Below are 14,649 nucleotides of genomic sequence, written 5' to 3'. Positions count from 1 at the left end.
CGCCCTAAAATATGATTTAGCGATATTTAATAATTTGCATGTGAGTGAAATGTTTAATAAAGTTATTGATGGTTAATTTTAGAAATTTTGCTTGGAAAATTTGCATACTAAACATAAAATAAGCGACTAAAATCTTTATAAATAAGGAGATAATTGTTTATAATTATAGTTATGATAATACAACTAGATTAATATCGATCGATCGGATAAAGAAATTGATAGTAACATTTCTGAAGTAAAAAAAATATTTTTTTAAAACTTTATTTGGTAATGAGTAAAAAGTGTTTCGAAAATGAACAACAAATTTCAAGTATATTTTCTCATCAAAATTTGAATGCATAAAAGTAACAATTCTAATCTAGATAATGAGTTAGGTATATGACAAATTATGGTCCAAACGGAAATAACTTACGGTTACATTTGCGTCTATAAATGTGATATTTTTGCCAGATTTTGTATAAATATCTTAATTAGGTAATGAGTTATGGTCGTTGAAGCGATTTTTGGGACAGAACCTTGTATGGCAAATTTTGATAAATAATTTAATTAAGTAGAGATTTATGAGCGTTTAAGTGATTTTCGGGAGGGGACCTTGTATAGGAGCTATGACCAATTGTGGATCGATCGGAAGAAAATTTTATGGTAACATTTACAGTATTGTTCGAAACCTAAGCAACTTTTTATGGCATTGTATATAAAGTACTACAATTTCTATTTTAATTGATTTATTCAAAATTATATAATTGATAATAATAACATTATGTGTCTATATTATAATAACAACAACAAAAGTTTAATTCCATTTTGCTGGGAGTTACAAGAAAATAATAACTGAATTAACTCCATAAATAGCTGTTCGAAACTTAAGCAACTTTTTGATGTTCTTATGAAAATCGTTGGTCCTTTTGAGTTCCAAACAATACTGTATGTAGATAAAAATAATATTTGTGCCAAATTTTGTATAAATATCTTAATTAGGTAATGAGTTATGTGCGTTTAAGTGATTTTCGGAAGGGAACCTTGTATGGGAGCTATGACCAATTGTGGACCGATCGGAAAAAAATGTTACAGTAACATTTATGTATACAAAATTAATATTTGTGGTAAATTTTTTGTATAAATATGTTATTTATGTAGCGAGTTCAGAGCTTTTAAGTGATTGTCGGGAGGGGTCCTTGTATACGTGCTATGACCAATTGTGGACCGATCGGAAGAAAATTTTATGGTAACATTTATGTGGATAAAAATAATATTTGTGCCAAATTTTGTATAAATACCTTAATTAGGTAATGAGTTATGAGCGTTTAAGTGATTTTCGGGAGGGGACCTTGTATAGGAGCTATGACCAATTGTGGACCGATTGAAAAATTTTTACTTGATATGAATTGTATTGACATAAAACTTTAATTTGTAAAATTTTGTGAAGATATCGATATTGTAACGGAAGTTATTAACACTAAACACATTTTCCGGGAATATGTATATTTGTACGGGAGGTATATGAAATTATGAACCGATTTTTCCAGTTTTTAACAATGTTAATTCTCTCACTAATAGATGTATCTCTGGCAAAATTCATTAGTTTATCTGCAGTAGTTTTTGTTAAAAATACAAATAAATATGTGAAAAATCGACATTTTTTTCGAGGTTATTTTAAATTTTTACTCATAATTCTGAAACTGTTTCACCGATCTTGCTGATTGTCAATACCAAACTGCTTAGGATTGCAATGAATAAATTTTGTGGAGTTCCATTGCTTCATTTCAACGTGAGCGTGTTTTATACAGACATATAGACGGACAGACGGACATATCTAGATCGACTCGACGAATTTCATAAGGATCAAGAATATATATAATTTGTTGGGTCTAAGATGAATATTTCTTAGTGTTACAAACGGAATGACAAACTGATATATAACCTCTATCACCACTAATGGTGGTGGAGGGTATAACAAAATACACAAGGCATCTAAACCAACAGACATCTAATCATACATAACGAAAAACACAGAAAAACAAAAACAAAATAAACAACGCAATAAAACCAACCTGCATCCAAATATACGAACAGAATTCACAAAAACAAAATACACAACGCAATGACGCCAACATCATCCAAACATACAAAACGAAATACACAGCTGAATAAAACCAAATCCATCTACACCATACAAGCGCAGCGAGCTCTCAAACTAAGAGGTTGAAAGCTTGGAAGTGTTTTGATGGAGTTACACATAGAGAAATCTCTGTTGTTAAACATAAAGATAAGTTCTTGTTTGCCGAAAGTTATTTTTGCATATGAGAATGTTTGATATTTAATATTTATTTTAATTTTCAAATATAACGAGAAAAATTATCGATTAATACGTAAAAAATATGAAACAATCTCATACACTACATAACAGACTTGCACAAACGTAAAATACTGGTAAGTTTGTCAAGGGCTTGTGTAGTCTATTTGGCCCTATATTGTAAAAAATGGAAATTTAAATAAAGGCGAATCAACGACATAAACTGCTAAACAAATATAATACCCGCTACTATATTAATTCTCTATATACAAGTCTATTTACAACATTATCCCGTAGATATTTTCAATTAGTTGACATTTATAGCACTGTATATGAACGCAAAAGTTCTTGGAGGATATATTTATACACCTAACGATCCATTATTTGTTTCATTTTTTAAAATCTTCCATTATTTCTTTACTTTTATTTACAAGATTCATTTTGTATCTACAATTGCAAATAAATGCATTTCCGAGAGCAATGTTCAAAAAAATAAAATAAAAAATAAATTGTGTTTAAATTTTTTCCAATCCTATTCATAAAAACCCCAGAAATTTTTATGTTTTTTGTTATTTATAATACGGTACACTGTAAAGTAGTGAAGTCACTACACTAAAAACAGTAAAAAATTTTACAAACTTTTCTTTCAGTGCATGGAATGCAAAAACACAAGGTGAATTAGTGTTAGTGTGGAAAGAAAATTTTACGCTCTGCCGATGAGATATTAAATATCAAACATTCTTATATGCAAAAATAACTAATAATTGTTTATAAAAAAATTGGATTTGGCGTATTTTTTTGGATATTTTTTTGATTGAGAGTAAATTAAAAATTACTCTATATCATAAAGTTACTGTATATTTCTTACAGGAAAGTACGCGAAAAGACGTATTATTGCCAGCGATAGTAAATTTCTTTACATACAGCTTACGTACTTATGACTTTTTAAAATTTAAAGGGAGCTTTTTCACATCTTTTGCTCTAAAAAGTAAGTTAACGAAGTGATCGGGGAAAACTAAGTAAAAATATATTCATACTCTGTGGACTATAGCAAAACGGAATTGGTATATGAGAACCCCTGCATTTTTTGGTGTATCACTGTGAAACTATTTACACAAAACCAAAATTAGCATTTTCTCAGTATTTTTTATGTCCAGCTTTTTTTGTTTTGTCCAGCTTTTTAAAGCCCAATGTCCAGCTTTTTGCAAATCGGAATCTGTACATTTCTAATATACAGTGTTGTTTCTAATATACAGTATTGTTGTTGCTTATTTAAGAAAGCATGAAAAAATTATGACATTTTTTGATAAAATTTCCAGAGGTTATCTCGAGTTTTTGCTCATATCTCCATTATTTACCGACCGATTTTGCTGATTTTAAATAGCGATCTTCTCGAAAGCATGTCTAACAGAATTATTGGAGATTCGGATCTCGCCGATATCTGGGGTCCTCTAAAAACTGATTTCAACAGACAGACAGACGGACATGGCTTAATCGACCCCACTATCTATAAGGATCCAGAATATACAGTTAATCTCAAAAATAAGTATACAGAAATACTGACAATTGGTTTTATTTAAAAAAGGATGTTATTTTTTCAGAAAGCAAAAAAGTAACATATTTATTTATTAAAAACAATTATGATAATTATTATTCACTACTTTTTTCCGGGTTATTTTGGAAAATTATATTATAGAAATTACAAATGGAATGACAAACTTATATATACCCTTCTCAAGAAGGTGAGGGATATAAAAAGATAGCGTTTTTAAGATTCCGGATTAAATCTGTCCCATGTATTTAAAATGGTTAATTTTACTTTAACAGCTGTTATTTTAAACACAAGACTTGATACTAAGAATTTAGTCGTATTTATTAAACATGGCAACAAATAAATAATTCACAAATTTTGCAAAATTTGACCTTTGAATGGGTTAAGAATGTTCGATATAAATAAAATAAAATATATATTTTATATTATCTGGTCTTATTTTCTCTGAAAATATTTTGTTAAAAATGTGCAACAGTAAAGAATTAATTAAATTTTATTAAAAAATGCTATTTTCCCGATTTTTTCACTGTTTTATTTCGTTATCATACGGATAAAAATTATTATTCGAGTAATTACAAATATATTTAAATTAAACAAGTAAGAGTGCTATATTCGGCTGTGCCGAATCTTATATACCTTTCACCATAGTGTATTTTAAACATCTTTTATAAATTTTAAATTTTTTCCCGACTACATTATTATTAAGTACATCAAAAGCTAAACAAAAAGAACAACAACGCTAAACGAAATAAAACACAAAATACACAGACATCTAAACATACATAACGAAAAACACAGAAAAACAAAAATAACAACGCAATGACGCCAACATCCAAACCTAGGGTGCCCAAGCCCAATGCGTTTGGTACTCTTTTGTTTTTGTAAATGCGCTTAGCTATAGACAGTGTGTTTTCTATACACTTATATGCGCTTAACACTAGCAATACGTTGTTGTTGTTCTATATATACAAGCAAGAGTAAAACAACAACACTTTCGTATTCATTGCTGGTAAACATTGACGAGACGTAGATTTTGTTTTTGTTTATCCTAAAAAAATTGTTTTAAAAAGCACTTGGAAAAAATTTGTGTTAGTTTTAAATTTCAAACTTACATTATTTGCATAAAAATTATTTTACAATAACTCACAATCCACTCTCATATAATTTTAAACGCTTTAAAATATAGTTGCAAAACAAAAGGGAAAATTATTTTATTTTAACAAAAAATTCAAATCATATTTTTTTTGCTGTGTATTTTTTGTATGTTTGGATTTCAAACATACAAAAAAATACACAGCTGAATAAAACCAAATACATCTACACACACACGTGTACATCTTTTTACATATACAGTGTTGTTGACATTTTTTTGCTGAAATTTTCAGAGGTTATCTCGGATTTTTGCTCATATCTCCGTTATATACCGACCGATTTTGCTGATTTTAAATAGCGATCTTCTCGAAAGCATGTCTAATATAATTATTCAAGATTCGGATCTCGCCGATATCTGGGGTCCTCTGAAAACTGATTTCAACAGACAGACAGACGGACATGGCTTAATCGACTCCACTATCTATAAGGATCTTGAATATATATACTTTATAGGGTCGGAAAATTATATTATAGAAATTACAAACGGAATGACAAACTTATATATACCCTTCTCACGAAGGTGAAGGGTATAAAAATGTTTTTTTAATATATCTTAAAAGCAAATACATTTTTTGTCACATTTTGAATTAATGTGCTGTGAGGCACGTTAATGGCCTTTGCAAATTTTGCAATAACTTAAAAAATTTCCAACTAATTTTTGTGTTTTATATCTTTCTGAAATGCTTGTTATTTGCATATTCAGATTCCTTTACAATAAAGTAAATACCTATATTTGAGCAAAAAAAATCTATTTTTTCGCTTGTAAATGCACTTGGAAACTTCAGAGCCGTTGCGGCATCTGTTAAAATTGTTCTATCAGCCATTTGCAGGGCATAGTTTTACAAGCCATAGAACGATCTCAAGGGGACGGAGACGGCCGTCGGATAAAATTTGTTTCATTCATACAAAATCTATTGTTCAAAATAATAGGAGTATTCGATTTAAGTTCAACTATTTTTAAAATAAAAACAAAAACGAAAGCACTTTCATCTAAAATCTTATTAATTAATGTGTACCAGTATAACATCAGTCATTTTTGTAAAGATTTAATTTAGAATTTGGGTATATGAACCTCAGGAACTTGATGTCCTTCCGACAACGGTTTTGAGGGGTTTGATGACACATGTCGTGGCCGATTATCAACAAATATACATTAATTTATTTAGAAAGCCTTAAAAGATGTTATACGCGAGGTCTTTTAACGTTTTGATTTAGAATCAGTAAGTCGACAACCATGTAATGGCCTACTTCCTATGGAACGAGCTAACACCAATTTAGAATCAAAAATATTTTTATACGACAATACCGCCATTTTATCAAATTTGTTTATTGGGAATATGAGAGCATATCTTGGACTAATATGTGTACCTACAACATTTGGGGTACGATACCATTTTACAATTTATTAGACCATACCATTTTTGTTAAGACCCATCATGAATCATTCCTATTATACAACTTCCTTGAAAGTTGGTTAGAGCTTAATATTTTTCGATTAATGGACTTCTAATTTTTTCTGAATACATTTAGATTTAAAAACATAATTTGTTGTCGTATTCATGTTCGTGAATATTGATCACGAAGATTAATAACTACAATATATATAGTTGTATAATAGGAATGATTCATGATGGGTCTTAACAAAAATGGTATGGTCTAATAAATTGTAAAATGGTATCGTACCCCAAATGTTGTAGGTACACATATTAGTCCAAGATATGCTCTCATATTCCCAATAAACAAATTTGATAAAATGGCGGTATTGTCATATAAAAATATTTTTGATTCTAAATTGGTGGTAGCTCGTTCCATAGGAAGTAGGCCATTACATGGTTGTCGACTTACTGATTCTAAATCAAAACGTTAAAAGACCTCGCGTATAACATCTTTTAAGGCTTTCTGAATAAATTACTGTATATTTGTTGATAATCGGCCACGACATGTGTCATCAAACCCCTCAAAACTGTTGTCGGAAGGACATCAAGTTCCGGAGGTTCATATGTTATGTATGCCGATGATGTACAGTTGTATTGTAGTTGTGAGAAGGAAATGTAAACAATTGCATTATGAATGTTAATGCAGACCTTGATAGTGTGTTCGAATGGGTCAAATGGAATGACCTGAGCTTAAATCCAAAAAAACTCAATGTCTCGATATTTATCACAAGAAAATTAACAATCAAAATATTAATTATGCAGAAAATGCGAAAAATCTTGGAATTATCTTCAATAATACTCTAACCTGGAATGATCATATAAATAAGATATCTGGCATTGAGACATTTTACGTAAGCATTCCCACTATTACACCCCACTTAATGTTGGGCTTTTACTGCAAAGTCATTTATTTTACCTACTCTTTTTTATGGATGTGAAATCTTCAGTAGCTGTAATAGCTTCACTAAAATCAAATTATCAAGAGTGTTTAACAATGTTTACGACTTAAGAAAATATGATCATATATCACTAAAAAATTACTTGAAATTTCGATCTTTATTATTAATTCACAAATGTATCTTCACTAGGGAACCAGAATATATTTTCGAAAAACTTAAATTCACAAGATCTAAGCGAAATAATCTTGTGCCATTTATATATAATAGATTACTCTCTGAGAGACATATTTTTATACATGCTATCAGACTTTGGAACGCTTTACCATACAATCTTCATTTAATTTCTAACGCAACATCTTTTAAGAATAAACATTTATAATATAATATAATATTCATCTTAGACCCAACAAAGTATATATATTCTTGATCCTTATGAAATTCTGAGTCGATCTAGATATGTCCATTTGCCTGTCTGTATAAAACAAAATTCACTCAAAATATTCATTGTTATCCTAAGCAGTTTGGTATTGAAAATCAGCAAGATCGGTGAAACAGTTTCAAAGATATGAGTAAAAATTTAAGACAACCTCGAAAAAATATCGATTTTTCACATATTTATTTGTACTTTTTACAAAAACTACTGCAGATAAACTGATGAATTTTGTCAGAGATACATCTATTGGTGAGAGAATTAACATTTTTAAAAATTGGAAAAATCGGTTCATAATTTCATATACCTCCCATACAAATGTACATATTCCCGGAAAATGTGTTTATTGTTAATAACTTCCGTTATAATATCGATATCTTTACAAAATTTTACAAATTAACGTTTTATATTAATACAATTCATATCAAGGAAAAAATTTTTCCATCGGTCCACAATTGGTCATAGCTCCCATACAACGTCCCCTCCCGAAAATCACTTAAACGCTCAAAACTCATTACCTAATTATGATATTTATACAAAATTTGCTACAAATATTACTTTTATATACATAAATGTTACCGTAAAATTTTCTTCCGATCGGTCCACAACTGGTCATAGCTCCTATACAAGGTCCCCTCCCGAAAATCACTTAAACGCTCATAACTCGCTACCTAATTAAGATATTTATCCAAAATTTGGCACAAATATTATTTTTATCTACATAAATGTTACCGTAAAATTTTCTTCCGATCGGTCTACAATTGGTCATAGCACCTATACAAGGACCCCTCCCGACAATCACTTAAAAGCTCATAAATCGCTACCTAATTAAATTATTTATACAAAATTTTGCAAAAATATAATTTTTTATATACATAAATGTTTTTTTTCCAATCGCTCGACAATTGGTCATAGCTGCCATACAAGGTTCTCTCCCAAAAATCGCTTCAACGACCATAACTTATTACCTAATTAAGATATTTATAAACAAGTAGGAAAGTATAGTCGGGCATGGCCGACCATATGATACCCTACACCATGAGTATATTTTTACAATTTTTACTTTTATAAAATTTTTATTTTTTGTAAAGAAACTTTTATGTTGAATATTACCATAATTCCAAAATATTTAAGCCATTTATTGATAAAAACTAAAATTTCTAAATGAGGCTTTATATAGGTCAAATATGGGCCGATCCTCGGTAAATTTGGGAAAAGGATATATTTCTAAATAACAGTTATTTTTGTTGAGTTTCATTGCGATACAAATGGTTACAAGTCAATTTTAGACGTTTAAGTCATTTTTTGAAGGGGGGTTTGTATGGGGGCTAGGGTCAAATATAGGCCGATCCTTACGAAAATCTGCAGTATCATTTATACTTATATAAAACTTATTTGTGCCAATTTTTAGAGAGATAGCAGAATATTTGACGTAATTATAGCATAAAAAGTTCAAAACGGGAGGTACGGTTGTATGGGGGCTAGGTGAAATAATGGACCGATTTCAACCATTTTCAATAGGCTTCGTCCTTGTGCCAAAAAACATGCTTGGTCCAAATTTCATCAAATTATCTTGAAAATTGCGGCCTGTACCTTGCGCACAAGGTTTACATGGACAGCCAGCCAGCCGGACAGACGGACGGACGGACGGACGGACATGTCTTAATCGACTCAAAAAATGATTCTGAATCGATCGGTATACTTTAAGGTGGGTATTGGACCAATATTTTTGTATGTTACAAACATCAGCACAAACGTATAATACCCTCCCCACTATAGTGGTGTAGGGTATAAAAATTTGGCAAAAATATCACATTTATAGACGCAAATGTAACCGTAAGTTACTCACATGCAAATTATTAAATATCGCTAAAGCATATTTTAGGGCGTTAATAACATATAAAAGAAAATGGTGTTTGTATTGTTTTTTCTATTAACAAACATGAGAAAACTTATTTTCACAAATATTTCACCAAATAAAAAATTATTAATATATAACCGGCTGGTGGAGGGTATTTAAGATCCGGCACGTCCGAATATAGCACTCTAACTTGTTTATACTTTAAATCGATTTTATAATTATAAATAATTTTGACCATTTTTACGTTTAATTATGTTTTTGCACTTTTAACTGCTGTGCAGTAAATTATAATCTTATTGTTAAGAATATTAACTATTCATACTAAAACTTGCCATTTGTAATGACTAATGTTGTATATATAAGACTTTTGATCCTAAATAAATAAAAAAAAAAAACAAATGGAAGTGTAAAAAATGTATTAAGTAAAAATACAAATTTTACCAGTGAATGTTACAAGACCGCGAGTGGTTGTAAAGCACTCTTACGAATCTTGAATAACACTAAATTTATTTTTAAAACTAAAAACTTAAGAACTATTAAACAAAATCTTAAAACTAACTTAGAACTAAGATATTCCCTTTTAAGGGTGTGTTTTCAAGTGCGCTAGTGATAAGAATATGATCTGTTTCTAATTATATCTCATAATGTCTATGCGTTACATAAACAAGAGAATTAATGTGCATCTTAGTGCTACCATTCTTATCATTACTAAAGGTTGTCATAAAAAACTAAGCGATAAATATTTATTTCTAACTCAAGTGAACAAATCGAATAGTTTTTATGACCAAACCCATGCACCAAAATAAGATTTTAAACTATGTTCAAATATGTTTGAACAGGAAGACTCTAAAATATTATTCAATTATTTTAACGTTAAAATTTGTAAATGCGTTTACATGGGAAAACATTGCTTTTTGTGTTTTTCACAATTTTAAATTAATAAGAATATGTTATGTTCCAAAAATTATATGTATATAGTGAAATTATGCTGTATTTTAACGTCAAATGGAAGACTGTAAAATATTATTCAATTTTTTAAAGAGTAAGAGCCAGGGTATTGCCGCTAAAGTAGCAAAAATAAAAAATGTATACAAAATTGTCTTTCCAAAAGGGTAGAAAAACTCAAAATTGGTTAAACAAATTTTGAGTTATTAAAATTTCGCTCGAGAATTTGTGATTCTGAAGACACAAAAGTAAATATAATAAAATTTGGATTAGTATTTTTATAAGATTCATAAATGTGCTACATACTCGGTTTAGTCTGTGGTCAAAAAAGAGCCAATATTTTAAGAGCATATAATTAAGTAAAAATTATATTATTACCAATTGTTGCTTGACTTTGATCAAGTAAATTGCGATTATTGTTAATGAAATTCAATTTTGGAAGTAACTCGGAAATAATAATAGCAATTTTCTTGATCAAATTTGTAATAATATAATAATCAAATAACTCAAAGATTGCAATATTTCCCATATAGTGCTTACATCAAATTTCGGAACATGGTATTTATTTTTATTTAGGAAGTATGTTGTTAAAATGTTTCAAAAATTATGAAAGTTTTTATTTAAAAATTATAATTAATTGGATTACTTGAATTTAAATACATCTTCTGCCTGCTAAAATTCAACAAAATGATGATTTAAAGACATTCATAGATAAAATTATTAAATTTATGTAATTCCGAAATAAACCGGGATTTTAATTTCCAAAATGCCGAATCCCGGGATTTGTAAAAGCCAGTCCCGTTTGGAATTCCTAGTACATATTAAGATTTATGCATATTTAGAACTAAGTTTGATTAAGTCCAGAAAAGCCTATCCTTTATTTATATAAAACAAACTGTTTGTTTGTTTGTGTGTTACGCTTTCACGCAAAACTTCTAAACCGATTTACATGAAATTTGCACCGATAATAGGTCTAGCCCCAAAAGGAACAATAGGATATATAAGATTGATCCGATTTTCATGAACAGTACGAAACATTACATCAAAACGTATAATATGTATTTAATAATAAATATATATGAGACTCTTTTAACTCTTTCACTGCATAACAACTAAACCTATTTACATAAAATTCGGCATATTAATAGGTGTAACCTCAGAAGTTATAATAGACTCTATATTCTATATACGCATATTTTTATGTTCACTTTTAGAATACCACCTATAACACAAATTCCTAGGCTATATATAATTTGGCAACATAAAGTGTATTTTTAGAATCAACTTCTTGATCTGGATTTTATGCTTCATGAAATTTAGCATGACAATAGTTCTAAAGTGGAAGGTTAGGTTAGTTTGAGAAAGAGAATGTTTAATACATCATATCCAGAAAATATACCTATACCACTAATTTCAGGAATGTTGTGATCTTAATGAAATGCAATGAATTTTTTCTGTCTACTTTTTGTTACATTTATAATGCTAAAGATCATGATATATACTTCTTATATTATATGAGAATTATTATTTAGTTAAATATTTAATCAAGCATTTATTTTTATTTGAAAACTCTATAATGTTTAACTAACTTTACGATTACGTAAAATAAATATCTGTAATCAATTCAATTTAAGTATTATCAAAAATCTTAGAAAGAAATTTATAATATACTAGCTAAAACCCGGTGTGGTTCGCTACCCCAATCGAAATTAAATACATAATAATCAAAAAAAGTATTTATTCAGTTAAAGATTTCTCTTGATAACAATATATTTCATTTAAATTTCAAAATAAGTATTATCAAAAATCGATTTTCATCTAAAGCGTAAAATCGGTTGTAGATCCGTATATAATACTCCCATCACTTATATTTTCCACCGGAAAACTATTCTTATTTCAAAACTATTTGAAAACAGAATCGGATGTAGTTTACTACGATCGAGAAAATAGCATATAAAATTATTTGGGTATGTCTTTTGTATATCTAACGATATTTGACCTATAAACCTTTATTTCTTCGGATTTTATAAGTGGTGTCTAAATCCAGCCAAAACTTAAGTGTGGATGCATAGAAGCTAATGAATAAAAATTATTTTTTTAAACATGCTCTTGTATAAATGGATGTATTTGAGAAACAATGATGAGACAGAAACGGTGGTTTCACTCTTTTTGTTCATTTTAAGAATTTTGAAATCTTGCAATGAGCGAAAATTTTTCATGATTTTGTCCAGAATTTTTCATAATTGTTTCAGAGTAATTGCATGTAATTTTTCAAATAGCAAGAAAATCGCTTAAAATTTTTTATGGTTAATTGTATGTATTTTCGTAGTTAATAAAATGTCTTTTGCCTCTTTACACCAAGGGCACTACAGTTCAAAGTAAAGTGTGACCAAATTTAAACTGAATAGTTCTTAAAATCTACTGCACGTGGATAAATTAAAACAACTAATTTGAAAGTGTCCTTAGTTCCCTACCAGTGATTGAAAATGATGATATCAGTATAATTTCTCGAAGAAAGTTTCTTAAATTTGTCTACAAATTAGTCAAAATTTCCTTATTTAAGCACATTATCAATTTGTAAATTTTTAAAGACTTTTTGGTCGAGAAACTGACTTTAAGTATTAAACAAAATGCGTAAAAATATAATAACTATTTTATCGTTATAAGCTTACTTTTGACATCTATTTAAAACAAAAGTATAGTCATTACAGATAGAAAATTATTCTTCTTATTATACTTAATTTTCGAAGAAACCCGGGCAACGCCGGGTACACGCAGCTAGTTTTATATTAAGTGAGTTTCGGATGTGGATATCGCACGACTTATTGTGAACAGATCTTGTCAATGCGAAAACACTTTGGAGAATGATTTGTATATTTACAAACATATTCGAGCTTTACTCCGACGTAAATATTTTAATGAACTTAATTCGTTTAATTGATTTTTAAAACGATGTTGATGACTTTATATCGGAGCTATGCCAGTTTGAAAATATTTTAGCAGAATGATTTATCTATACATAGAAGAAACTCATGTCGATCCGGAAAAAATATGTATTTATATACACACAAATTCTACCCCAATTGCTATATTAATGTATGAAAAATGTGCATTCAAGTGATTTTCGGAAGTGGCCCTTTGGGAGCTTTGACCTGCTAGGCCCTATCCGGATAAAATTTGAGATTGAAGAAGTAAATTCTGTAAAAAAGGACATCTGCAGGTCTTTTTTAGTACTTCCATAATGTAAAGTAATTGAAAATTCCTTAATTACTGGGAATGAATGTTAAATTGAAGTTCTTCCCATAAAAAGTAAATATTAAAAACATTCGAAATTATCATAATTTAACTCCATATGTTATATATACTAATTCATAATTTATTAAATTTTTTAAACATTACAATACGAATACGATTGTATGCGTTTTGACATTAATTACATCGACGGAATAATTTTGTATAAAATTAAACACATTCATATATTCCTGAACTCTTTATGAAAAATTCTAAATAAATAAAAAACTTTTCGATCCCGCAAATAATATTTTTAAATTGTTTACTAACCGGTTTTTTTCTTGTATTTAACATTTTAAGGAGATTATAAAGAAATAAATTACGTTAATATTTGTGTACTTTTTTATTCAAGAATGAAGCTATTTCACATGTATAGAGTAAAAAATATGAAGTTATGTTTTGACATAATATTTATTTATCACATTTTTCTTATTATTTTTTCTGTTGTAATACACATCTACATGCATACATAATATTTGTGTTTTTTGTGTGTAGAGTATCCAGCTAGAAAATCAAAAAAAAAAAAAAAAACATTTTGGATTCCAACAGAACAATATACTTGATGAGTATATTTTATTTTTATATCAAGAATAATACGTACGTTAAAATTCTTGCTTGTTATTACTTATACTTTACTAAATTTACATAACGACTTATTTATATTTCATAAATAATTTAATTTAAGGTAAACTGAGGCGATATATGTATGTACTTTTAACATTCACACACAAACACACTTTTTACATTCTTTGAAACAAGTTGAACGAACAAATTGTATATTTATTTTATT

The 14,649-nt window shown here is 28.7% G+C and overlaps 1 protein-coding gene across 5 annotated transcripts in view; it reads right to left on the bottom strand.

The window, feature by feature from the left end:
- Positions 1-14,649, bottom strand: part of LOC111687560 (hemicentin-2) — a 419,747-nt gene that overhangs the window by 404,898 nt on the left and 200 nt on the right. Inside the window, exon 1 of one of the 5 annotated variants that reach the window (XM_046956666.1) lies at positions 14,461-14,625. The exons of the other annotated variants lie outside the window; for them this stretch is intronic. The gene's annotated coding sequence lies outside the window, so the exon portion shown is untranslated. Of the gene's footprint in view, positions 1-14,460; positions 14,626-14,649 lie in introns of those variants that run through there. 5 annotated transcript variants of the gene reach the window in all.

This window comes from Lucilia cuprina, chromosome X (assembly GCF_022045245.1).
Source record: "Lucilia cuprina isolate Lc7/37 chromosome X, ASM2204524v1, whole genome shotgun sequence".
NCBI lineage: Eukaryota > Metazoa > Arthropoda > Insecta > Diptera > Calliphoridae > Lucilia > Lucilia cuprina.
Note: the sequence above shows the minus strand (reverse complement) of the source record. Positions and strands in the feature narration are given on the sequence as shown.